Consider the following 27412-nt stretch of genomic DNA (forward strand, 5'->3'; position numbering starts at 1 on the left):
TGCACCAATTTGCAGTCCCACCAGCAATGTAGGAGTGTACCTTTTTTCCCACATCCTTGACAACACTTGTTGTTTGTCTTCATAATAGCTGCCATTCTGACTGGAGTGAGATGATATCTTAGAGTAGTTTTGATTTGCATTTCTCTGATTGCTAGAGATAATGAGCATTTTTTCATATATTTGTTGATTGATTGTATATCCTCTTCTGAGAAGTGTCTGTTAAGGTCCTTGGCCCATTTATTGATTGGGTTATTTTTTTTTAAAGAGAGAGTGGGGGGGGGGAGAGAGAGAGAGAGAGAGAGAGAGAGAGAGAGAGAGAGAGAGAATTTTTAATATTTATTTTTTAGTTCTCGGCGGACACAACATCTTTGTTGGTATGTGGTGCTGAGGATCGAACCTGGGCCGCACGCATGCAAGGTGAGCGCGCTACCGCTTGAGCCACATCCCCAGCCCTGGTTATTTGTTTTTTTGGTGCTTAGCTTCTTTAGTTCTTTATATACCCTAGAGATTAGTGCTCTATCTGATGTGTAAGGGATAAAAATTTGCTCCCAGGATGTAGGCTCTCCGTTCACCTCACAGATTGTTTCTTTTGCTGAGAAAAAAACTTTTTAGTTTGAATCCATCCCATTTATTGATTCTTGGTTTAATTCTTGTGCTATAGGAATCTTATTGAGGAAGTTGGGGCCTAATCCCACACGATGAAGATTAGGGCCTACTTTTTCTTCTATTAGACAAAGAGTCTCTGGTTTCATTCCTAGATCCTTGATCCATTTTGAGTTAAGTTTTGTGCATGGTGAGAGATAAGGTTCAATTTCATTTTGTTGTATATGGATTTTCAGTTTTCCCAGAACCATTTGTTGAAGATGCTATCTTTTCTCCAGTACAAGTCTTTGGCACCTTTGTCTAATATAAGATAATTGTAATTTTGTGGGTTAGTCTCTGTGTCCTCTATTCTATATCATTGGTCTACTGGCCTATTTTGGTGCCAGTACCATGCTGTTTTTGTTACTATTGCTCTGTAGTATAGGTTAAGTTCTGGCATAGCGATACCACCTGCTTCACTCTTCCTGCTTAGAATTGCTTTAGCTATTCTGAGTCTCTTATTTTTTCCAGATTAATTTCATGATTGCTTTTTCTATTTTTGTAAGGAATGCCATTGGAATTTTGATTGTAATTGCATTAAACCTGTATACAGCTTTTGGTAGTATGGTCATTTTGATAATATTAATTCTGCTTATCCATGAGCAAGGTAGATCTTTCCATCTTCCAAGGTCTTCTTTGATTTCTCTCTTTAGGCTTCTGTAGTTTTCATTGTATAGATCTTTAACCTCTTTGGTAAGTTGATTCCCAAGTATCTTTTTTCTTTCTTTCTTTCTTTCTTTTTCTTTTCTTTTCTCTTTTTTTTTTTTTTTGAGGATATTGTGAATGGGGTAGTTTTCCTTATTTTCTTCTCAGAGGATTTGTCACTGATATACAGAAATGCCTTTGATTTATGGGTGTTGATTTTCTATCCTGCTACTTTGCTGAATTCATTTACTAGTTCTAGAAATTTTTTGGTGAAGTTTTTGGGATCTTCTAGGTATAGAATCATATCATCACCAAATAGCTCTAGTTTAAGTTCTTCTTTTCCTATACTTATTCCTTTAATTTCTTTCATCTGTCTAATTTCTCTGGCCAGTGTTTCAAGAACTATGTTGAATAGAAATGGTGAGAGGGGGGCATCCCTGTCTTGTTCCAGATTTTAGTGGGAATGCCTTCAATTTTTCTCTGTTTAGAATGTTGGCCTGTGGCTTAGCATAGATAGCCTTTACAATGTTAAGATATATTCCTGTTGTCCCTAGTTTTTCCTAGTGTTTTGAACATAAAGGGGTGCTGTATTTTGTCAAATGCTTTTTCTAGGTCTATTGAGATGGTCATATGATTCTTATCTTTAAGTCTATTGATGTGATAAATTACATTTATTAATTTCTGTATGTTGAACCAACCTTGCATCCCTGGGATGAATCCCACTTGATCAAGGTGCACAATCTTTTTGATATGTTTTTGTATTCTATTTGCCAGAATTTTATTGAGGATTTTTGCATCTATGTTCATTAGTGATATTGGTCTGAGGTTTTCTTTCTTTGAAGTGTCTTTGTCTAGTTTTGGAATCAGGGTGATATTGGCCTCATAGAATGAGTTTGGAAGTGCTCCCTCTTTTTCTATGTCCTGAAATAAATTGAAGAGTATTGGTATAGTTCTTCTTTAAAGGTCCTGTAGAATTCAGCTGTGTATCCATTCGCTCCTGGCATTTTCCTCATTGGTAATATTTTGATGGCTTCTTCTATTTCCTCCCTTGATATTGGACTGTTTAAGTCTGGGCAGATCATATGAACTTAAGGAATTTATTGATGCCTTCACTGTCTTCTATTTTATTAGATTATAAGTTTTCAAAATAATTTCTAATTATCTTCTGTATATCTGTAGTGTCTGTTTTGATATTGCCTTTTTCATCATGTATACTGGTAATTTGAGTACTATCTCTCCTTCTCTTTGTTACTATGGCTAAGGGTCTGTCAATTTTATTTATTTTTTTCAAAGAACCAACTTTTAGTTTTGTCATTTTTTTCAATTGTTTCTTTTGTTCTGATTTCATTGATTTCAGCTCTGATTTTAATCATTTCTTGCCTTCTACTGCTTTTGCTGCTGGTTTGTTTTTCTTTTTCTAGGGCTTTGAGATGTAGTGTGAGGTCATTTATTTGTTGACTTTTTCTTCTTTTAAGGAATGAACTCTATGCAATGAATTTTCCTCTTAGTATTACTGCTTTCATAGTGTCCCAGAGATTTCAATATGTTGTATCTGTGTCCTCATTTACCTCTAAGAATTTTTTAATCTCCTCCTTGATGTCTTCTGTAACCCATTGTTCATTCAGTAGCATATTGTTCAGTCTTCATGTGATTCAGAATTTTTTATTCTTTATTTTGCCATAATTTCCAATTTCATTCCATTATAATCTGATAAAATGCATGGTGGTATCTCTACTCCTTTGTATTTGCTAAGAGTTGCCCTGTGGCATAATATATGGTCTATTTTTGAGAAGGATCCATGTGCTGCTTAGAAGAAAGTGCATCCACTTTTTGCTGGTTGATATATCCTATATATGTCAGTTAAGTCTAAATTATTAATTGTGTTATTGAGCTCTATAGTTTCTTTATTCAACTTTTGTTTGGAAGATCTGTCCAGTAGTGAGAGAGGTGTGTTAAAGTCACCCAAGATTATTGTGTTGTGGTCAATTTGACTCTTGAAATTGAGAAGAGTTTGTTTGATGAACATAGCTGCACCATTGTTTGGGGCATATATGATTGTTACATCTTGTTGGTGTATGGTTCCCTTGAGCAGTATGTAATATCCATCTTTATCCCTTTTTATTAACTTTGGCTATAAGTCTACTTTATTTGATATGAGTATGAAGACCCTTGCTTGCTTCTGCAGTCCATGTGAGTGGTATGATTTTTCCCAACCTTTCACCTTCAGTCTGTGTATATCTTTTCCTATCAAATGAGTCTCCTGCAGGCAGCATATTGTTGGACATTTTTTAATCCAATCTTCTAGCCTATGTCTTTTGATTGGTGAGTTTAAGCCATTAACATTTAGGGTTACTATTGAGACATGATTTATATTTCCAGCCATATTTGTTTATTTTTGTTATTTAACTTGACTTGGTTTTCCTCTTTGATTAGTTTTTCTTTTAGTGTACTACCTCCCTCTTCTGGTTTTCATTGTTATTTTTCATTTCCTCTTCATGAAATATTTTGCCAAGCATGTTTTGTAGTGCAGTTTTCTAGCTGTAAATTCTTTTAACTTTTGTTTATCGTGGAAGATTTTTATTTCATCTTCAAATCTGAAGCTTAGTTTTGCTGGATACAAGATTCTTGGTTGGAACCCATTATCTTTCAGAGTTTGAAATATGTTGTTCCAGGATGTTCTAGCTTTCAGGGTCTGTGTTGAAAAGTCTGCCAATATCCTAATTGGTTTACCCCTATATATAATCTGGTTTCTTTTCTTGTAGTTTTTAAAATTCTCTCTTTATTCTGTATGTTGGGTATTTACTATAATGTGTCTTGGTAAAGCTGCTTGTTGTGATTTTGCACATTCAGCATCCTGTAGTCTTCTTGGATTTGGATTTCCATTTCATTCTTCATGTCTGGAAAGTTTTCTGATATTATTTCCTTGAACATATTGCTCATTCATTTGGTTTGGACCTCTATGCCTTCCTCTATCCCAATAACTTAAATTTTTTTTAATGCTTTACCATATTTCTTGGATGTTCTGCTCATGGTTTCTTATCATTTTCACTGTGCTGTCTACATTCTATTCAAGATGATATACTTTGGCTTCGTTGTCTCATATCCTATCTTCTAAAATGGTCTGCTCTGCTGGTGATGCTCTCATTTGAGTTTTTAATTTGGTTTATTATTTCTTTCATTTCAAGGATTTCTGTTTTTTTTTTTTTTTTTAATAACCTCTATCTTCCTGTAGAGGTGATCTTTTGCTTCTTGGATTTGTTTATATAGCTCATTGTCAAAGTGATCTTTCATTATCTGAAGACATTAGTCTTCTCTGAGATTCCAAAACATCTATTCTTGTATATCCTGAAATCTTTGTCTGTTGTTTTTTCTGCTGTTTCTGTTAATTCTTCTAATGATGTGTTGTCTTGAATTGTTTGTGGTACTTTCTTACCTTGACTTTTCATGTTGCTCACGTTTCTTTACAGCTCTGTGGGACTGGTGTGTTATTGTTTTTATCCTACAGATTTGTAGTGCTGTTGTATAGTTCCAAGATCCCTCCTTTGTGGGGAAGGACAATGTTGACAGTTCCCAATATCAACAATACATCACCTCTGAGCAAATTATTGTTATTAAGACATTTATAGTTAGTCTTTATGTCTAGAAATGTTGGATTCAATTATTATTTAAAATATAAACAGCAGTTTCATACAAGGTGTACAGTTTCTGGTGGTGGACAGAGAACTGGGGGTCGGGAATATGATGTTATATCAGGGGGGGAAATGTGAGAGTATGGGGTTAATATAACTAGGAAACTTGGAAGAGAACTCTAATGAAGAGGGTTAGTAGCAGGGGAATAGACAGGAGGTAATTTAGGGTAGACAAGTACATGGGATGACAATAGAAACATGTCTAATACAAACACATATGTGTATTTAGAAAATTAGAAGAAGTAAAAATAGTAAATTTAGGCCTGCGAATGTCGCTCAGTGGTAAAGCTGCTTGCCTAGTGCATGCACAAGGCATGGATTCAATCCCTAACACATTAAAAAAAAAAAAAAAACTAAATAAACAAAATAAAGGTATTGCATCCATTAAAAAAAAGTAAAAATTAGGAGGTTGAAAGAGGAAGAAAAGGAGGAAGAAAAATATAAAGGAAAGAAAGAAAGAGAAAAAAAGAGAGAAAAAAGAAAAAGGATGGGGGGGCTCATGCAATTCCTCTATATTATATTATTCTGGTGACTCAGTTCTTAAAGTTCTATTTCATGCAAAGTTCTTGGTTACACATATGTTGGGGTTGTGAGGACCAGAGGAGGAAGGGTAGAGGAGAAAGAAAGGATAAAATGGAAGAGGAGAAAGAAAGAAAGAAAGAAAGAAAGAAAGAAAGAAAGAAAGAGGAAAAGAAAAGAGAAAGAAAGGAAGAACAACAACAAAAAAATACTCTTAGAATTCTGTTTTCTTCTCTTCTCCTCCAGTAGGTGGAGGGGTCTATTCCAAGCTTGAGTCTCTGCCCTCAGGGTGGTATAGGTAACAAGTTTGAGAAAACTTGAGCTCTCCCTCTCCTGCCTGGAGCTTTCCTAATCTTGTTCTCTCTGAGTTGCTCCTGGTTTTCAGCCCCCCCTCCTCTCTCTTGCTTATCAGATCTCAACTGCGGGACCTCTTGCTCTCCTCCCTAGGTTTGCGCCAGGTGGACAGCGCCCTAGTCACACTGCGCTCCTAATCAACTGAGAGCTGTTTTTGTGTTGGATAGTCACTGTGCTGAATTATCACAGCTGGGGGGAGGGGGAGTTGGAAATAAGGTACCCGTTTGGTAGCAGATCCAAATCCATGCTGGTAGCCACACCCACCAAAAGATGGAGTCCATCTGTTTCCCACATCAGGGTGTCTGGTGAGATGGGGGGAGCTGGGATGTCCTTGTGCTGTGGCTAGAATGTGGGCCAGTGACCTGCATGGGAGCAGTGTAGTCTGGAGTCCTGCAGCTCTGCAGAGGTGCTGATTTGGTACTTCTGCTCCGCTGCTTGAGATCCACGTGTGTGCTCAAACTGTGGGCTTTGGGACTGGAGTCTGGAGTCTCACTGGAACACAGATGCTCTGAGTTCTGCTCAGTGTTCACAGCTCTGTTGGATTCTGTGAAAATCCACTGTATGGGATCCTGTCAAACTCTCTGAGATGTTGTATTTTGTCAAGGCAAGATCCCATGGAGAAACCACCTGATAGCTTTCCAGGATTCATGCACAGAGCATCCAGAAAGGGTATCTCCTCTACTCCGCCATCTTGGATCCTCTCTGGTGTTTTAAATTCTCATTTATTTATTTATTTATTTTTACTTTTTATTTTCTTTTCTATTTTAATCAGGGGTGCTTAACTACTGAGCCTAATACCCAAGACTTTTTTTTCCCCCATATTTTATTTAGAGGCAGTGTCTCATTGAGTTGCTTAGGGCCTCACTATTTTGTTGAGGCTGGCTTTGAACTTGAGATCCTCCTGCCTCAGGCTCCCAAGCCACTGTGATTCCAGGCATGCTCCACCGTGTCTGGCTCGAATTCTAAGTTTTCATTGCTGGTATAATAAATTAATTTACTTTTGTATATTAATTGATTTTTGAATGTAGAACCAGCCTTGCATACCTGGAATAAATGCCATTTGTTTGTGGCACATAATTCCTTTTATACAATGTTGAATTTAAGTTGCTAATGATTTTCTGAGGATTTTTTTGTAATGTTTTTGAATCAATTGAAAAACTACACAGGTCTATTCAGATTATTTATTCTCCTTGTATGAGTATTGGTAATTTTCTCTTTTCAAGGAATTAATCCATTTCATGTGAGTTCTGAAATCTCTGTGCATAAAGTTGTTCAGAATATTGTTTTATTATCATTTTAACATCCATGGGATTAATAGTGATGGCTTCCATTTAATTTCTGGTATTATTAGTTTTTGTTTTCTCTATGTTTATCCCCTGGATAACCTGTCTAGTCATTTATCAATTTCTCTTCTTGTCATAGAACCAATTTTTGACCAATGATTTCTCCATTGATTTTTTGTTTTTAATTTTCTTGATGTCATTGCATTTTTATGATTTATTTACCTTCATTTTTACTTAAAATTCTTTTGTTTGTGTAGTTTCCTAAAATAGAGTCTTAGATTATTGATTGTAAATCTTTTTCCATTCTAATGTATGCATTCCATGCTAAATTTTCCTTTTTAGCACTGATTTTACAGCATCCCACACATTTTTATATTTTCATTTTGAAAGTGCAGAAACTTCTGTTTTTATGTTATTGATTTCTAGTTTAATTCCATTGTGGTCTCTAATTATACTTTTTGGTTTATATATTTTAAATTTTGGTAAACTGTATTTTATGCATCAACCCTCACCTATCTTGGTGAATGTTCCATGTAAGCTTGAGAATTTTTGTTCTATTGCTATTGGACTGGAGTATTGTAGAGTATTATATAAATTTCAATTAGACCAAGGTGATATAATTCAGATCAATTTTATCTGTATAGATTTCTCTCCTTGTTAGTTCTATCAATTACCAAAAGAGGTGTGTTAAAGTTTCCATGTAAAATAATGTATAGATTTTTTCTTCTTGTGTCTCACATATATTGGTGCCTTCTTTTTAGATGTATACATGTTGAAGATAGTTTTCTAGAATTGAACCCCTTATAAATATGTTACCACTTTTTATCCCTGATAATCTTTTCTCAAGTTTTCTTTGTCTGAAATTAGCATAGCCTCTTGTATTTCTTTTGATTAATATTAGCATGGAATATTTTTACTCTATCTCTTTACTTTTAATTGTCTCATAGTTCTGCATTTCTGTTCTGTTTTTCTAAAGTACTTTTTTGATAGTTCATTTCATTTGTAAAGTTTCCTATTTATCTGTCTTCAAGGTCACTGATTCTTTCCTTGGCTGTATGCAGCCTACTGATGTTTCTGTTACAATGTTTTATTTTAATAGTTTCTTTTGATTTTTTTCTTAATGCTTTCATCTTCCTTCTTGCTTGACTGATCTATTCTAACATGTTGCCTAGTTTTTAATTAATCTTTGGCATATTATAGCTAATGTTACATCTGATAATTCTGAATGTCTTTTCAGACACTATTTTATTTTATCATCACTTTCAGCAAGGCTTGTAATTGTTTTCATTGGAAGATAAACGTAGTCTATTGAATAAGAAGAACTAGGTAATTAGGTTTTGTGTGAGCTTTTGTGTTAATTTAGTATTATGGACTGAATATTGTCCCTATGAAAATTCATATGTTGAAGACCTAATTCCCAATATCATGGTATTTGGATATAAGCCTTTGCAAGATAATTAAGTTTAGATGAGGTCATAAGGGAGAGGACTTCTTCATAAGATTCATGTTTTTATAAAAAGAAGAGATATAAGATCTTTCACTCTCAGTGTGCATTCACCAAAGACAGACCATGTAAGGACATAATGACAAGATGGTCATATGCAAACCAGGAAGAAGGCCCTCCCCAAATGCTAAATCCACTGGCACCTTGGTCTTGGATTTGCTAGTTTCCAGAATTGTGAGAAATACGTGTTGTTTAATCTACTAGGTTTTTGTTACTTTTCCCAAACTGAAGAAGACATCTGGTAAAGACACCATCTTTGAATGTTTATTTTGCTGTGGTGCCAGAGATTTCAGTTTCCTCAAATATTACTTCCCTCACCCTTCCCTGTTGCTTTTTAGTTTCCCTAAGAACGCCTTCTTAAACGGAATGTTCTGAAGTTCACTGGGTTGTAATACACTGTTATTAGTCTGGTGCCTTACTGAAAGTGGTGGTAAGGTGCTGGGAAAGATAGTATATGATTAAAGCTAGTGTTTTTAGTTGACTGGCATTCTTAGGTTATGACCACAGAAATTTTCATTGGCTTCCCTTTCTCCCTTTATATGAGACAAGAAAGGGCCTGAGTTGATTAATACCCTTCTCCTAGGCTAGATACTGCTTTGATAATGTAGTTCTCCTTAGATTGCAGGCCATAGATTTGGAGAAAACTAGAGGTATATATATATATATATATATATATATATATATATATATATTTTTTTTTTTTTTAAGAGAGAGTGAGAGAGGAGAGAGAGGAGAGAGAAAGAGAGAATTTTTAATATTTATTTTTTAGTTCTCGGCAGACACAACATCCTTGTTGGTATGTGGTGCTGAGGATCGAACCCGGGCCGTACGCATGCCAGGCGAGCGCGCTACCACTTGAGCCACATCCCCAGCCCCTAGAGGTATACTTTAAAATGGTTACCTTTCTACTCTTTCTCTGTTTTAAAAAGAAGGGATTTTTCCCCAAATATAACTTATGAAAATTTGGTGAGGTTTAGGGCCACCAAGAGTTCTTTACTGTCAAACTCAACCACCCACAGAATCTATTAATTAATCAAAACTGCAGTTTAAATGCTCCTTACCAATTACTTGCTTCACCAGCTTTGCTTTACTTGATTTTCTGTATTCTTAGTATTCCTTTTTCTCTAAGGATTTCATAGTGATCATTTGCCCTGTGATCTCAATTCTCTAATGAATTTTTATAAAAGTTTAATTTTAAACTTGTTTTATTTCTTTTTGTTACGAGAAAGGGGATGTTGACTTTGGAGCTCTTTGCAATGTTCATCTGACGTGGTATGTCCTCTCTGACTTTTTATATAAAAGTTGTCCTTGTCCTAGGGTTTGAATGTGTACCCATCTTGATTCACCAATTTTGATTACAATAATTTGTATAAACTTGCTGTTTTGGTGTTTGTTGTAGTATTCTATTTAGATTTAGATTGAAGTTGGAACCATAGTGATCTCTTAAGTAATTAATATTATAATAAGCAATTGTATTGTCATATCTATAATTTAAATATGTGGATTTTTATATTATTATATACTTGACAGTATTTTCATATGCTGGTCATGCTTTCAACTTGTGATTTTATGTATGTTCAAAGTTATGTAATTTTAAAATTATGAATTCACCATAGCATACACACTGAGTATGTTGTAATAAATAAGTATTAGACCTGTAAAGTTTCTGTAGTGGCCAAGAGCCAGAACCACAGGAAGAAGAGGATTGAATTCCAAGGAATATTAAAGGACATTACAATGACTGTAGGTGTTTGCAAAAGCTAGATTTTATGGGAATACTGACTGAGTTGATTTACACAGACTTGTTTACCACATAAATGCTTCCAACCTTGTTAATTATATGTACACCCTAAATCTCTCAGAGATAAGGAAACTAGTTCCCTAAAATTACTATTAAGAATGTTTTAATGAAAACTGATTGGCAAATTCTGCACCAGATTCTTCTTTTCAGATAAAAAATGATAAGATTCACTAATTGCTTTTATTTGGCAGAAAGTCTTAGTTGGTGACTCACTCCCTGCACTGATTGACAGCCACATCACTATAGCAACATAGAAAATAAAGTGCTTCCAACCAGGGAAGCTAGTTTTCATGCAGAAGACTTTGTCATCAGGTTTTTCAAACTGAGCTTTTCAGAAGTATAAAATGCACTTAGAAAATATAGTAGAACACCATCTTAATTTTATTGAACAACAGAACATTAGTTTGAAAGCTGTGCATTATGGGCAAAACAGATTACCAAAAAAAAAATGTGCCTGTTATTAGTTACCATGATTTTATATTACAAGACAGGGTTTAGGTATCATGATGGTTAATCTTGATTGTCAACTTGATTGGAAGGAGACGTGCCTAAGAAATTAGTAAAGCACATTTCTGGGTGTGTCTTTGAGAGTATTTCTGCAGATAATGGCATGGGTGACAACAAACTGAGGAGGGAGATCTGCCTTAAATGTGGGCAGCACTGTCCATTAGGCTGGGGTTCAGATAGAAACAAAGCAGAAGCAGGAGGAAGCCTGCTATCCAGTGCAAGTTTGATTGTTCTTGAGTTGGTGCATCAAGGGCTGGTGCCATCACCTGTGGACATTAGACTCCAGCTTCTTCAGTCTTTCATCATGGACTCATACCAGTGACTCTACGGGGAGCTTCTAAGCCATCAGGCCCCGACTAGGACTACTTGACAGTTCCTCCTGTTCTTAGGCATCCAGCTTCTTGGACAGAGCAACTACCGATTCTCTGGCTCTCTGGCCTGCAGACAGCCATCATGGGACTATCCTGTCTCAGATAAGCCAATCTGATAAATCCCTCTTCTAATTATACAGACACATACATATGCTATAAATATAGATATAATTTTCCTTACTGTTTTTATTCCTCTAGAGAACCCTAAGACAGGTTTTTTTTTTAATATTTATTTATTTTTCTAGTTTTCGGCGGACACAACATCTTTGTTTGTATGTGGTGCTGAGGATCGAACCCGGGCCGCACGCATGCCAGGCGAGCGTGCTACCGCTTGAGCCACATCCCCAGCCCTAAGACAGGTTTTTGTACCAGAAATGGTTTCAGAGAAACAGAAGTATAAGGATGAATTTCCTTAATTAGTTTTATTGGTTTTGTGGTTTCTGATGTTGGCTCTCTAAATTGATCAGACCTAAAGTTGCTAAAGACCCTTCTGATAGTATAGAAAACACTGATAATCCACGGTAAGGACTGTTTAAGGAGATATGCAAAGTAAATGCATTTTATACTCCTAATTCACCACTGATGAGTGGAAATAAATTTAGTGACTCTATACATGACACTTTTATACATTTTTGGAAAACTAAGGATAGTGATGTTGCCTGGTTGTTCCTGGCATTGCTACAGAAATTAACAAAGGGAAAGAAAGAGCTCAGACATTCAATTTCCTAGATAAATTGCACATGAATAACCTAAAGTCTTCTAAGCATGAGATTTTCTTCTGACTGCTCACCTCAGAGTTGTCAGGAAGCAAAGAGAGATAGATAGAGACAGAGACAAAGATAGAAGGAGTCAGAAGATGGGGCCAGGGATAAGATATACCCTTCCAGGACAAGCCCTCAATGAACTACTTCCTCCAACTGGGCCCTTCTTCTTACAGTTTCCTCAACCTTCCAATAGTCCATTCAATTATGAACCCATCAAGGAGTTATCCGTTGATGATATTAGAGACCTCGAGATCCAATCACTTCCCCAAAGCCCAATATCTGAACATTATTGATTTGTGCCCAAGACCTCACCATATGAGACTTTGAAGGACATTCTAGATCCAAACTATAGCAGGTGTACTATTTGCAAATAATTTAGAAAAGTATTTTTTGTGGCATTACTATAAAGTATCTTTCATGTGTAAAAAAATGACATTAGTTTCTTAATAATAATTTAAGAAAAAAAAGTCAAGTGATCGAAATAGGATATTTCAGTGGTATACAGATATTTAGTGTCTCCAAACATCACTAACTAGGAGGGCATAAATTACTAGAGAACTATGATGATAATACAGTAAGGAATTAAGATAAATGTTAATTATCTATGTCTTGCTCTGAACCAAGCTTTGAATAATAGAAACATATGAGCACAAAGAAGTTGAAAAGTGATGCTTAATGTTCCCCGCTATTTGTTGAGTTAAAATTCTCTGAAGTAGTTTTGCGTGTAGACAAATAGCTCCCTGTACTTTGGCATGACCTTGCTTCTCCACCCTCCAAAATACAAATATAATAGATTGGGTTATTTTTGTGTGGTATACAAAATATCTCTCAATGATTTAAGAGCAACATATACCTCACCATTATGTCAACCTCTATTGTGTAATTAATTACTCCTTCCAATGCTATATTTATGTACAGAAGGAAGAGAGAAATACAAAGATGATGAAAGTAGATTTTTGTTTCAAGAGTCTGAAATCTAGAAGAAAAATATTAAAAGAAGAGGAAATGATGAGGACATTTCTAATATTTTTTGTGCATCATGGAATATCTCATAATAAAATACAGACTGTGAGTGCCATTAAAATTATTTGGGGGCTGGGGTTGTGGCTCAGTGGCAGAGCACGTGCCTCACACATGTAAGGCACTGGGTTCAATCCTCAGCGCCACATAAAAATAAATAAACAAAATATATTTTGTCCATCTGTACCTAAAAATCTAAAAATACTAAAAAAAGTTATTTTGCATGTGTATAATTTGAATTTCACAAGGAGAAAGTCAATGAAATATAAGTGATTTCTTAGTCTTAAGTGACATCCAAAAAGGATTGCAGGAGAAGCATGACTCATTTCATGTATATTGGAGATTGGCAAGACATTAAAAGAGGAGAAAGCATGCAAAGTTCTCTTTCAATAATCAATTATTGATTTAATATTTATTGGGTTTCAAAAACTGTGTGGGAAGATAAGTAAGATACAGTCCCTGCCTTCTGTAAGTTAATGGTCTGGCTGGGGAGACTCCTAAGCAAAAGATTATTGCATGAAAATTGTGTACAGAATGTCAAGAATGCATAAAAATTAAAAGGGTATCTCAGGATAGTTGCAGCATTTCTCCTCCTTGAGCCTTTTAGTGTGGAAGCCTAAATGAACAATGTCTCAGTCTGCCTTTGAGAGTGCTATGAGGCAAAAGATGTAATGAGAGAAAGCAAGATACACTTGATTTCTGTTTTTCACCACCTTACTTTTAGTATTGGATGGAAATCACATGATCCTTTGTATAGGTCTTTGCCTATGTAGGGTATGACAGTATGTTTCTTTCCCTTCCAAAAAAGAAAAGCAAACAAATATCATTCAAAGTTAAGGCTTTCTTTAAATATATATTTGTGTCTATGCTGGATGACAGTTAATATTGGTGTTAGTACAGTGTGGGCAGAAAAAAGTTTTGAATTTTTCTGGATGGTGGAATACACACTGAGAAATGTATTATTAGGTGATTTTTTTTTTTTTGCAAACATTTACAGTGTTCTAATACAAACTTAGATGGTAGAGCCTCCTATATACTTGAACTACATGGTATAGGTTATTCTACTAATCTATAAAAAATACAAGATGTTCTTGTACTTGAGATTGTAATCAATTTTAATATGATGGTGATTGTGTAATTTGAATATATCTAAACATATAAAAATACAGTAAAGTATTATGTTACTGGAACTTTTGCACCTCCAGTATAATTTTATGAGACTGTTGTAGTATATGTAGTCAATTATTGAACAAAAGTCAATATGTGGAATACAATAGATTGTGGTACCAAAATAATCTTTCTAAGACAGAAAAAGAATTGGACCAATAACATGTAAGCCACCTCTCTTGGCACTGAGACTTCAGAGAAACTGAGCTAATGAGAGATTAAGTACTACAGAGCCCATCTTACATTGGTGTTCAACCTGACCCCACTGGAGTTCCACCATAAAAACATACTCATCAACGAAAAATAAATTCCATCCATTTACTGACTCATTTCAACTATATCTACTATAATGGTGATTAGTTGTTGTATATTTTGGAGAGGGCCTTTCTTCTGAACTTATAAGCAAATTTCCCCAAAGTTATTGTGATTGCCTTACTTTGACCCAACCATACTAACATTTGTAATGAGTTGCACTAATTGGCTTGTACTGGATGGATCATGTGTCTACCTTTTTAGTCAGAAGGTAGACTCATTCTAGGAATCCCAAGAATCCAACAATCAAAACTGACTGAAATTGGAAAATGGTCTACTAGTATTCTGTATCTGGAAGCTTAAACAGACCTCATAATTTAGTTGGAAATTTTCTGGATACAACATTTTTTTTTTCTGGTTCTGTGAGCAAGAGGGGATTAAAACATATATTTATACTCTTTTTTTTAACAGTGGATTTGTCCATGATTTGAACTAGTTAACAGGAGTTATGAAAAGTTTTTCTTTAGTTATAAAAAATTTTTCTTTTGATATAATCCTTGTTTTATGAAATACCTCTTGTACCATTTCATATATAACTAGATATTTGGAGGCAAAATGTCACATTTTGTCAAAGAAATTAGATTTGGCAATAAACAGAGTCTTTTATTGGCTGCTTTATTTACTCATGGCAGGAGATAAATGAAAGAGGAAGGGGAGACCCAGGGAGGCATAGCAGTGGGATAAAATATTCTCAAAACAAATCCCTGGAAAACCAAAGAGATACATTTTGTGCTAATCCTTATTTAGATTTTGTGAGTTCTACAATCGTGTGTTGATTTTCTTCCAGAGGAATTTGGCAGAAACAAAGAAGGGTTTTTCCAAAATTCTGCCAGCTTAAGCAAAATATTATTTTTCTGTAACAAACATTGCTTATCCACTCCATTAGGTGTTTGGTCAAATATTGGTAAGGATTTTTATTGAACGAAGGATCAGGTAAATTTAAAAGCATAGGTTATTTTTATTTCTTATTTTCAAAAAAAGCACAGTGAGCAAATCTAGTTATGGGTGTCAAAGAACCATTAAACCATTTGCATGTTATTTAAGAAGGAGTGATTACAGTTTATATGAAAGCATGGCACCATAAAATTCTGATGTCAACTTTGGAGCTTTCAAATTAAAGAGGCAATATTAGCATATTTATTAAAGATAGAGTAATTATGTTTAGAAAAACATTTGCCTCATGAATTCCCAAACAGAATATGATGAGGCAAAATATCTATAATATGTTGATAATGCTATTTAGTTGGGTTTCCAATAGACTTGCCAATAAAATATAGTTTAATTTGGGAAGAATTTATCAAGGGTATGTGTTTTGGGTGTGTTTAGTCCAGTAATACAAGATTTTAATTCAATAAACTGCACAGAGTGCCGCAGTCCAGATGCAGCAAAATAACCGGGGGGTGACGAACAACTTGTGTACATTGATACAGCAGGAGTGGGAGCCGTTTATTGTAGGACAGGAAGGGTATATATACATTCCACACAGCTTATCTTAATTAACATAAACTAGATACAGCAGTCAACCAATAAGGAATCTCCACACTTAATGGCTTGCTGGTGTTACTTTACAAACCACTCCCTCTGGCATTTTGCCAGGTGCCATCCAGACTTGTTTACAGACTCTAACATTTGCCAGGTGCCATCCTGACTTGTTTACAGACTCTAACAGCAGAGAAAGCCAGAAGAGAAGCATTCCTTCTTTTGAAATGTCTTGCTTAATTCCTCCCTGGTTTCGTGCCTTGGAATTCCATCACTAGCTGGTTGGTATTGAGAAAAGGCACTTGATTTTCTTCCTTACATTATAGAGCCACAGAGAAGATTCTGAAAGAGTTATAAGATAGCTGTGGCAATGTAATAAGCTAACAAGAATAGATATTACTTAATCATTTCAGATTTATAAGAAGTTGGCAATGCAAAAAATATTTGACCTTAAATGAATCTGAAAACTTAAAAAGAAAGAAATCTGAAAGATTCTATACTATATCATCAATAATATTTTATTTAGGTGAAAAGAGTATAAGTAATTTGAATTTTATTTCCTAAGTTTTAATCTATATTTTCTTATATTCCTAGATGGAATTATGTTCTTTATAGAAGGACTAAAATTGAATCAAAGTAAACTAGAATCTGGAGGTCTGCTTGTCATAAAAATAGGGTTCTTAGAATTTTCTTAAATGACTTGTTTTATAATTCATGTGGATATTCTTTCTCTAAGTGGGGTAGGGAGACGATTAGTGAAAAGCATTAGTTGGTCCACATGGAGTGAAATTTTCAGATGCACTGTCATTTTTATTATATTTTTATTTATTTATTTATTTGCAGTATCATTTTAAATGCACGAGAATAGTAGCATAGAGTCATCCTCCCAGGATCCAGCAATGCCTTTACCATTCTCCTACTATACTAGGTTGTATTTTGGGGATGGCACCAGCTCTGGTAAGAGCTAACAGAGTATCTCTTAAAGACATGAAACAACTTAAGATTGGTGTTTAAAATATAACAGGAAGAAGACTCATTAGTGTATTTATCGTCCCAAACATTCATGGTCATATAGTAACAGCAAATTTTCTAAACTTCTTGAACTCAATGGTTTTTACAATTTCTATTCATATATTTCTAATCTGACACTCAGATTTCAGGTTGGGTAAGCATCCATACTGTGTGATTAACAATAGTTATCAGTTATGCTCCTTTTAGAGTTTTATAGTACAACCCAATATTGGAAAGGAATCTATTACAGGTCTGAATTAAAAACATTCCCAAAACAGTCTCCACAAGGAGGATACATACCCAGAGGTGGGGTTTCTGTATCACAGCAAAGTACTATTTTCATATCCATATTATTTTCCAAGTGGCTATACTAATTTACAACTCTACCAACTGTGTGCAAGAGTATTCTTTTCTCCACATCCTTATCAGCACTTTTTTTTTGACTTTTTGAAAATAACAATTCTTACCATAGTAAGGTGACATGATATTTTTGATGTTTTTGATAACTAGTGGTAATATTGAGTATTTTTCATATACCTGGTAGGCATTTATATCTTCTTTTCAAAAATGTCTGTTCAGTATTTTTGCAGTTCTTAAGGGGGGTTATATGTTTTCTTGCCATTGAGCTGTTTGAGTTCCTTATAAATTTTTGAAATTAACCCATTATCAGATGTATAACTTGCAAACATTTTCTCTAGTTTGTGTCTTCACTCTGTTGATTATTTCCTTAGCTGTGCAGGGACCTTGCAATTTGGTGTAATCCCATTTGTCTATTTTTGCTATTGTTGAAATGACATAGATGAACCCAGAGTTCATTATGTTAAATAAAATGAATAAGATACAGAAAGATAAGTACCATATGATTTCATTCATGTGGAATATTAAAAAAAAAAGTTGAATTAAGTTGAGAGTATAATGGAAATTACCAAAGGCTGGGGAAAGTGGAGGGGAGGAAGATGAAGAAAGGTTATTTCTAGGATACTAAGTTACAGTTAGATAGGAGTAGGAAGTTGTGGTGTGGTGATGCACAATAAGGTGATTGCAAAGAACAAAAGCGCAACATGTATCTCAAAAAGCTGAAAGAGACAATTTTGAATGTTTTCAACATGAAGGAATGACGCATGATTGAGGAGAAATATTTAACCTGATTTAAACTTACACCCTGTATGCATGTATTAAAACACCACACAATACTCTGTAATTACATACAAATTTGTGATCTTATGTATCAGTTAAAATTATTTTTCACAAGCTGTTGTTTTTGCCAGTTCACACAGTCAGCCAAACTTTGCATTAACCAAAGAACAAATTAGACTGCTGATTTTTACTGGCAATATACCAATATCTGAAATTTGTGTGAGCTAGATTTGATGATGATTTAGGGTTGATTAAAGTGTTCCTATGAATGGCTTTTCTTGGCAAGTATGTACAGTTTTCAAGCATGAGATCTATTTACGTAACCCCATTTCCCAAGATGCATTATTTGAAGGAGAACTGAGGGCTGTGTGCATTTTGGAGTTGCTTTTAGATCTGTTCCTTCTCCATCCATACACTTGTTAGCATTATTGGATTCAAAGCTGGTGCTTAGCATTCTATACAGGGCAGTGAGATTATGATGAAGTGATCTCAGGAATAGGTGTAGTCTGCTGAAAATTCTGGTGTCATGAAAACCCTGCTTTGGTAGTGGCTGATATTCACCAGTCCCCCAGGCCCTGCATGCAGGGAATAAGACTTACTTATGTCTTTGCTCCCTGGTGTTTTTTTTTTTTTAATTTTATCCTGTCAGGATTAAGAATCAAAGTTCCTTTGAATGAAGGACCTACACTGTGAAATTTGTAATGTTTGGGATCTTAGGCTTGTTCTGGAATTACAATGGATTCCTAGTAATGAAACATCAATCAGCCAGCTCTGTCTTTAAGGAGGTGGTGCAGGGTGCATTACAAGAACTATAGAATTTACAATAACATGGAAGACTCTCCTTTTTTTTTCTATCATTTGCATTTATTAATTTTTTTAAACTAAAACTTTAAAAACCTTCTGCTTCAGGACAAAAAAAAACATGCAAACTAATAAATTTGAAAAAAATAGCTCTTCAGTTTCATTCAAAAGTAAATATCAGATATTGAAAAAAGTGGCTATATTGGTTGCACCAATTTGCAGCAATGTAAGAGTGTGCCCTTTTCCCCACATCCTTGCCCAACACTTATTGTTGTTTGTATTCTTAATAGCTGCCACTCTGACTGAAGTGAGATTAAATCTTAGTTTTGATTTGCATTTTTGAACAGTTTTTCATATATTTGTTATTGATTGAATATCATCTTCTGAGAAGTGTCTGTTCAGCTCCTTGGTCCATTTATTGATTGGGTTACTTGTTTTTTTGGTGTTAAGATTTTTGAGTTCTTTATATATCCTAGAAATTACTGCTCTATCTGATGTGCATGTGGTAAAAATTTGCTCCCATTCTGTAGGCTCTCTATTCACCTCACTGTTTATTTCTTTTACTGAGAAGCAGCTTTTCAGTTTGAAACCATCCATTTATTGATTCCTGATTTTATTTTATTGCTTGCACTATAGGAGTCTCATTAAGGAAGTTGGGGCCTAAACTGACATGATGAAGATTTGGAACTACTTTTTATTCTATTATATACGGGGTCTCTGGTTTAATACCTAGGTCTTTGATCCACTTTGAGTTGAGTTTTGTGCATTGTGAGAGATAGGGGCTTAATTTCATTCTGCTGCATATAGATTTCCAGTTTTCCTAGTACCATTTGTTGAAGAGGCTATCATTTCTCCAATATATCTTTTTTGGCCCCTTTGTCTAGTATGAGATAACTGTATTTGTGTGGGTTTGTCTCTGTGTCCTCTGTTCTGTACCATTGATCTACAAGTCTATTTTGGTGCCAATACCATGCTGTTTTTGTTACTATTGCTCTGTAGTATAGTAGTTCATGTATAGTGATGCCACCTGCTTCACTCTTCTTGCTAAATATTGCTTTGGCTATTCTGAGTCTCTTATCTTCCCAGATGAATTTCACTATTGCTTTTTCTATTTCTATGTGGAATGTCATAGGGATTTTGATGGGAATCGCATTAAATCTGTATAGTACTTTTGATAGTATGGTCATTTTGACAATAGTAATTCTGTCCATCAAGGGAGATCTTTCCATCTTCTAAGGGCTTCTTTAATTTCTTTCCTTAGTGTTTTGTAGTTTTTATTGTAGAGGTCTTTCACCTCTTTTGTTAAGTTGATTCCCAATTATTTTATTTGACCCAGGTATCCCACTCCTCCATTTATAGCCAAAGGACTCAAAAACAGCCTACGATAGTATACATATGCAGCCATATCAATATTTATAGCAGCACAATTCACAATAGCTAAATTCTTAAACCAACCTAGATGCACTTTAATAGATGAATGGATAAAGAAACTGTGGTATATACACACAATGAAATATTACTCAGCATTAAAAGAACAAAATTTTTGGCATTTGCCAGTAAATGGATGGAGTTGAAGAATATAATTCTAAGCAATGTAAGCCAATCCCCCAAAACTAAAGGCCGAATGTTCTCTCTGATAAGTGGATGCTGATCTATATGCGGGGGGAGCATAGGAAAAATGAAGGAACTTTGATTGAGGAAAAGGGAGAGAGGAGAGGGGAGGGAGCATGGGGGTAGGAAAGACAGTGGAATGAGATGGACATCATGACCCTTAGTACATGTATAAAGACATGAATGATGTAACTCTACTTTGTGTACAACCAGAGACATGAAAAATTGTGCTCTGTATGTGTTCTGTGAATTGAAATGCATTCTGTCATGTATAACAAATTAGAATAAATAGATAAATTTTAAAAAATAAGAAGAAAGTGGCCATTTTATGTATTTTCTAAATCAGACCCCACTATAGGAGGGATTTAAGTTAGAAAATAAGAGAGTTTTACTTGTAAAAAGAAATAACTGAGAAAAATTGTAGAAACTAGTTTTACGAAGTAATTTAAGTTTAGATTGTATGTTGATTTTAAAGGTATACTTACCTCTAGCAATGTATGAGCCTGTAAGGACTTTGTTGAATGCGTTGTCATTTTTTGAAAAGTTTTCAATAAATGTACTCAAGTTAGTGTCTAGATAAACATCTGCTTTTTAGCTTGTTAGATAACTTTTGCTCTTTCTTTAGTTTTCATGCATATTAAAAGGGTCTATATATTTGTTGGGATTTCATTTTCCTTTCTTCATTGATTATTTTGTAGAATTTGCTTTTATAACAAAAAAGAATGACAGAAACTTAGTAAAATGTTAATTATCTAAAAACATAAGTGATAAGAAATTATGATATTCCAACATACCAATATCTAAAGCTCATTGATTTCTATGAACAAAATATTTCCAGTATGTGGTAAAGGAAATTCAAATGTCCTGGAAAATCAGAGAAAGATTTAATATGTTTATAATGTGATTATCTACAATCTTTGGGTGATAAATTGATGAAAATAATTATATTCAATATAATCAAAGCCATATTATGTGGTTTCTTTGGTTTATTTTAACTGATTATTTTACCATGATATTTTTACTTAATTGTATTTGGTCTGATCATTAATACAAGTTTCCAGGATGCTGAAAAATTTGGGAATATTAATACAAAAAAGAATACAGAGATTAAAGAAACAACATTTTAATTTGAATGATTTATTTTGAACAAAGAGGCAAATCCTTTTGGTTTGTCAGAAATTCTGATGGATTTTAATTTTCTAAAATTTATTTTAAGCTGAAAGAAATATCCTATGAATTCCTGTAACACATGTAGGTCAATTTTGGCTGGTCTATTAAATTAAATAGGCATTTTCTATACTCATTAATGGACTTAAATTTTACTTTATGAATAAATTTAATTTTTTTTGATACTACAGTTTGAATCCAGGGGCATTTAACCACTGAGTCACATCCACAGACCTTTCTATGTTTTAATTTGAGCCTGGATCTCACTAAGTTGCTTGGCCTCATTAAGCTACTGAGGCTGCCTTTGAACTTGCAATCCTCTTGCCTCAGCCTCCCAAGTCAATGGAATTATAGGCATGTGCCACAGTACCTGGCTTATGAAAAAAATGTTATTAAAATGTTATGAATTAGACTAAGAACATAACTAAAACTTGATGCCTCTTTGGCCTAACTCAAAAGCTTATTCGAGTATTTTCTCTATTAAAATTCTTTTAAAATCCTGAACAACTCTGATCAGAGAGTTTCCTTTCTGTTATCCATCTAGATTTAATGATGATTCTACATTTCAGAATATTTTGTTTTCCCTAAAAAATGTATATATCAAGTAGTTTTCTAGAAACATGTTTATATGAAACCAACTTCAAGAGAATAAGAAGCCAATTTCTGAATGCTTTTCTAAAGATTGAACCAGACAGCATTTTTCTGTACTTTCTCTCTTTTTTCCCCTTGTGTGTACAGAATTTAAGAGAGTAACTTGTGCCAACCCTTTATATATGTATTTAATTAGCAAAGAATAAGGTTGTTAACATCATTGCTAAGGATCCATTCATTTATTAAAGAAATAAATTGGGAACAAGGCTAACATGTGAAGCATGGGGCTGAATACTGTGAGCATTCTTAAATTTGATTTGCTAGAAGTTTCATAAGGAATCGTGGGTTGGACTGGTAAAGTCCTCATCAGGCTAAGATGCCAAGTAAAGAACTTGCCATAGGATTTCACCTTCAGCACCAATACAATTGGGTAAAATCATACAGTTTCTGTGCTACCCAGAAATGACCTTCTTTATTCATCTGTAATGCTGGGAACCTTGTGAGATGGTTCCAGACCAGTTTTCCCAAGAGATCTTTATAAGCAAGCATTGGCTCTATAAAGTCAGCTATAGATCCTCAAAAGTGTCTTGTTACATCTGATTCAGTGAGCATAATTCTCAACAATGACATTCCAGGTGTGGGTCACATAACCAATGTTTCCAATGTGTGCTCTTCACAGGGAGGATAGACATTTATTAAACCTATGTAAATTACTGTATTACTATGAAAATAATAGTACTCATGAGAGTTTTTGAATTTTAGGGTATAAGGCAAGGAGATAAAGGTAAAGTATTTTATTTCCATTTATAAAGACATTCTATTAAATTGTTACTAGTTCCTGATGGAGATAGAGATAGGTGATAAAGAAAAACTAATGGACTTCTTCACATACACCAAACATCAACAATATTCTAGACAAAAATCACCTTCACCCTTGTTTGGTTCAAGTCTTCCTGTATAATTAATTCTTGTTTCACTTGATCACAGGTTAGCAATATCATGCACTATATCTCATGCATACACTTTTTCAACTACAGTTCTGAAAGTCCTGACTTGGTTAACTGGTATGGTACCTGAGTTGTTTAATCAATGTCATCAGAATCTTATATGAAAGAGTCCTTGTCATAGTCTTCTCAGGGACTCTAAGACTATCCTTTAGTAAAGTCAAGACTTTTGGTCTGTAACTGGTTACAAGTGCTTTTAGAGAAATATCAGAATCAAAAATATTGTCTGTAACATCACAAAAGAATTAAAATGATTGTGATTAATTTATTATTGATAATTTTCAAAATGCAAAGATTTGATAAGGGTTTATTAGAGGTAAAATACAACTTACAAGACAATGTGGTAGTTCCTTTGGCAGGCAAAACAAAATCAATGAAAGTGTTTTAGGTAGAATATCTTAAGCCAAATGATTAACCCTCTTTTCAAAGAAGAGTGGATATTACATTTATTTTATACAAATTAATAATGTAATTTTAAAAATTAACTGATTTTTATTAATGTGTTATAGTTACACATAATTGTGGGAGTTCATTTTGACATATTCATAAATGCTTATAATAAAACCTGCTCCATTTCAATCCCCCAAGGACTACTCTTTCTCTCCTGCCTCCCACTCCTGATCACCTCCAATCTGTTTTCTATCTTTTAATTTATTTCTTTAATTGATGCATTATAGTTATACAAAAGTGGAATTTATTGTAATACATTCATATATACACCTAGCATAGTTTGGTTAATTTAATTCCTTAGTCCTCATTTCCTATCCTTTCTCCCTTCCCCTTGATCCCCTTCCTCTACCCCATGGTTCTCCCTTCTATTTTCATGATTTCTTTCTTTTTATTTCTCTCTAGCTTCTATATATGAGAGAAAACATTAGACCCTTGACTTTCTGAAACTGGTTTATTTCACTTAGCTTTATGTTCTCCAGTTCCATCCATTTACCTTCAAATGACATAATTTCATTTTTCTTTATCGCTGAGTAAAACTCCATTGTATATGTGTACAACATTTTCTTTATCCATCCATCCATGGATAGATTCCTAAGCTGTTTGCAATATTTGGCTACTGTGAATTGCACTGCTATCAATATTGATATGTCTGTATCATTATAGTATGCTGACTTTATTTTTTGTATAAACACCAAGGAGTGGGATGGCTGGGTCATAAGGTGGTTCCATTCCCAGTGTTCTGAGGAATCTCCATACTGCCTTCCAAAGTTGTTGTGCTAATTTGCAGTCCCACCAACCATACAAAAGTATAATATTTTCCCCACATCCTCACTTTATTGTCATTTTTACTCTTGATTATTGCCATTCTAAATGGAGTGAGGTAAATTTTAAGGGTAGTTTTGATATACATTTCCATGGTTGCTAGAGATGTTGAGCCTATTTTCACATACATTTTCGCCATCTGCACTCTTTTTTTTTTAAAGATTTTTTTTAATATTTATTTTTTAGTTTTCGGTGGACATAACATCTTTGTTTGTATGTGGTGCTGAGGATCGAACCTGGGCTGCACGCATGCCAGGCGAGTGCGCTACCGCTTGAGCCACATCCCCAGCCGCCATCTGCACTCTTCTTTTGAGAAATGTTTGTTTAGTTCATTTGCCCTTTGAGCTATTTGTTCCTTTTGTTTGTTTGTGTAGGTGTTGTTGAGTTCTTTATATATGTTTGAAGACTAGCTGGTAAAGATTTTCTCCCATTCTGTATGTTCTCTCTTCATGCTAATTGTTTCCTTTGCTGTGTAGAAACTCTTTAATTTGAAGCCACTGCACTTATTAATTCTTGGTTTTATTTCTTGAGATTTAGGAGTCTTATTAAGGAAATATGTTGCACAGATATGTTGGAAAGTTTTTAACATACATTTTCTTTTAGTAGTTGCCATGTTTCTTGTCTAATTCCCAGGTCTTTAATCCACTCTTGAGTTGATTTTGTGCAAGGTGAGAGAAAGGAACCTACTTTCATTCTTCTAATTGTGAACATCCAGTTTCCCAGAATTATTTGTTTATTTAAAAGGCTGTCTTTTCTTCAATGTATGATTTGGGTGTCTTTGGTAAGGATCAGATGACTGCATCTATGTGGGTTTGTCTCTGTGTCTTCTATTCTTTTCCATTGGTCTTCAGGTCTGTTTTTATACCAAGCAATTCTTTTCTTTTTTGTTCCTATAGCTCTAGTATAATTTTATATCAGGTGTTGTGATGTCTTCAAGTGGCACTCTTTTTGCTCAGTGTTGCTTTGGATATCTTGGGTCTATTATTCTTTCAAATGAATTTTAGGACTGCCTTTCAAGTTCTAAGAAGAGTCTCATTGCTATTTTAATGGGCTTTGCACTGAGTCAGTATATTGCTTTTGGTGATATGGCTGTTTTGATTACATGATCTTTCAAAAATATATTAAGATATATCCTATAATAATCCTGAAATATAATGCACCATGGAATAGATCAAATATCTTGTTAGAGTGCACTAAGACTAAGTCAGGGTTTTTAAGTAAAGAGATATAGTAAATTTGAAGTAGGTTCTAAACATCTGAATATTACTAAAACTCCCCAGGTGATACAAATACCCACTTGCAAAATGATGAGGTTAGAAGATACTAGATACAAAATAAGAAGGTTAAGTAGCAACAAAATTAACATTTAAAAAATATCTGAGATTTTGACAGATTGTTTACTATCTTGTCTACTCTAGGGAAAAGAAATACTAGAACTTAATAAGTAGAAAGGCATTATTGACAGCAAAGCATTGAAAAAATCTCTAGGGACTTTTCATACAGTATCCAATTTCTGAAATATATGCAACATTTTTCCCATATAAATTTAACCCAGGGAGGGTTAAATATCTCTTCTGATTTGGTGATGTTTACTATACCACTCACCAATAGCAACATATTGAATAGACCTAATTGCCTGGCATCTTTCTCTTTAGAAGATAGAAGAACAAATACTCTGGTTTTCTAGGGGCCCCCTGGGAAATCTCAAAGGAAGTTTTAGGTGTAAAAGATATCATTTAGGATTCAGTTTGGGGAAGGTAAACGTCAAAATTTGTCAGGAGAGTTGAACAGGATTATGATAGATCATGAGTCACCAGGAAACAATACTTAAGTACCTATTTAATCAGGGAGAAAATAAAATTTTTTAACAGATAATGTGGCAAGAAACATGATCATAAAGTCTTAAAGGTTTTAATCTTGAGAAAACTATGTTTTTTGAAATAACCAAGAGTATGATAAAGTCAATATAAAACAGAGGCAATTACAATACACAGAATCTCTGCCTTCTAGGAAGATTACCTAGAAGACAATGAAAGATTTTTTATGGACCAATATTCCAAGAGAAATATAAAAGAAACAAACAAACAAAAAAACCAAACAAATATAACCCTTCTTTTTGAGAACTGTTAGGTAAACACATTATGCTTTAGTCAGCTTTGACCACAGCAAATTAAATAAATTTTTCAAGGAAGTTCTACAGTTTTCTATATGTTCAGATTTTGTTCTACACTTTCTTCTTTCTAATTCTGGAGCAATCAGTCATGTTTAGAAAAAAACAAAAACAAGCAACCAAACAAAAACTATTTGGTCTTCTTTTTCTCTTAACAAAAGCATATCCTGCATACCTTGCATACAAAATTATACCTTTCTGCTGCTCTTGTTCTTGACACAACACATATATTGATTATAACTTTTAACCAAAATAACTTCTATTTCACAGTTAAAACCAGAAGATGATTAATTGTGTATCACTTGTCATATATTAGCACTTCTCAGAAGACCAACAGGCTTATGAAAACACCCTTCACAACTTTCTATAGTCACACATACCATGTAGTAGCACATTCATGCTTCCAAATATAGTCTTTCTGTAATAAATAAAAATAAGAGTCAAAAGTAATAAACTTAAAATCATGCATAGTAATGAATGTCTCAGAATTTTCTTATTGAAAAGCAATGTAGTTATATAATGACTACCCATTAATTAACTAAGGTTAGTTAAGTTTTAAATGGCTTAAAAATTCTTAGAAACTATTTTCAA

The sequence above is a fragment of the Spermophilus citellus genome, assembly GCF_964194105.1.
Source record: "Spermophilus citellus genome assembly, chromosome: 15".
In the NCBI taxonomy this organism is placed as follows: Eukaryota; Metazoa; Chordata; class Mammalia; order Rodentia; family Sciuridae; genus Spermophilus; species Spermophilus citellus.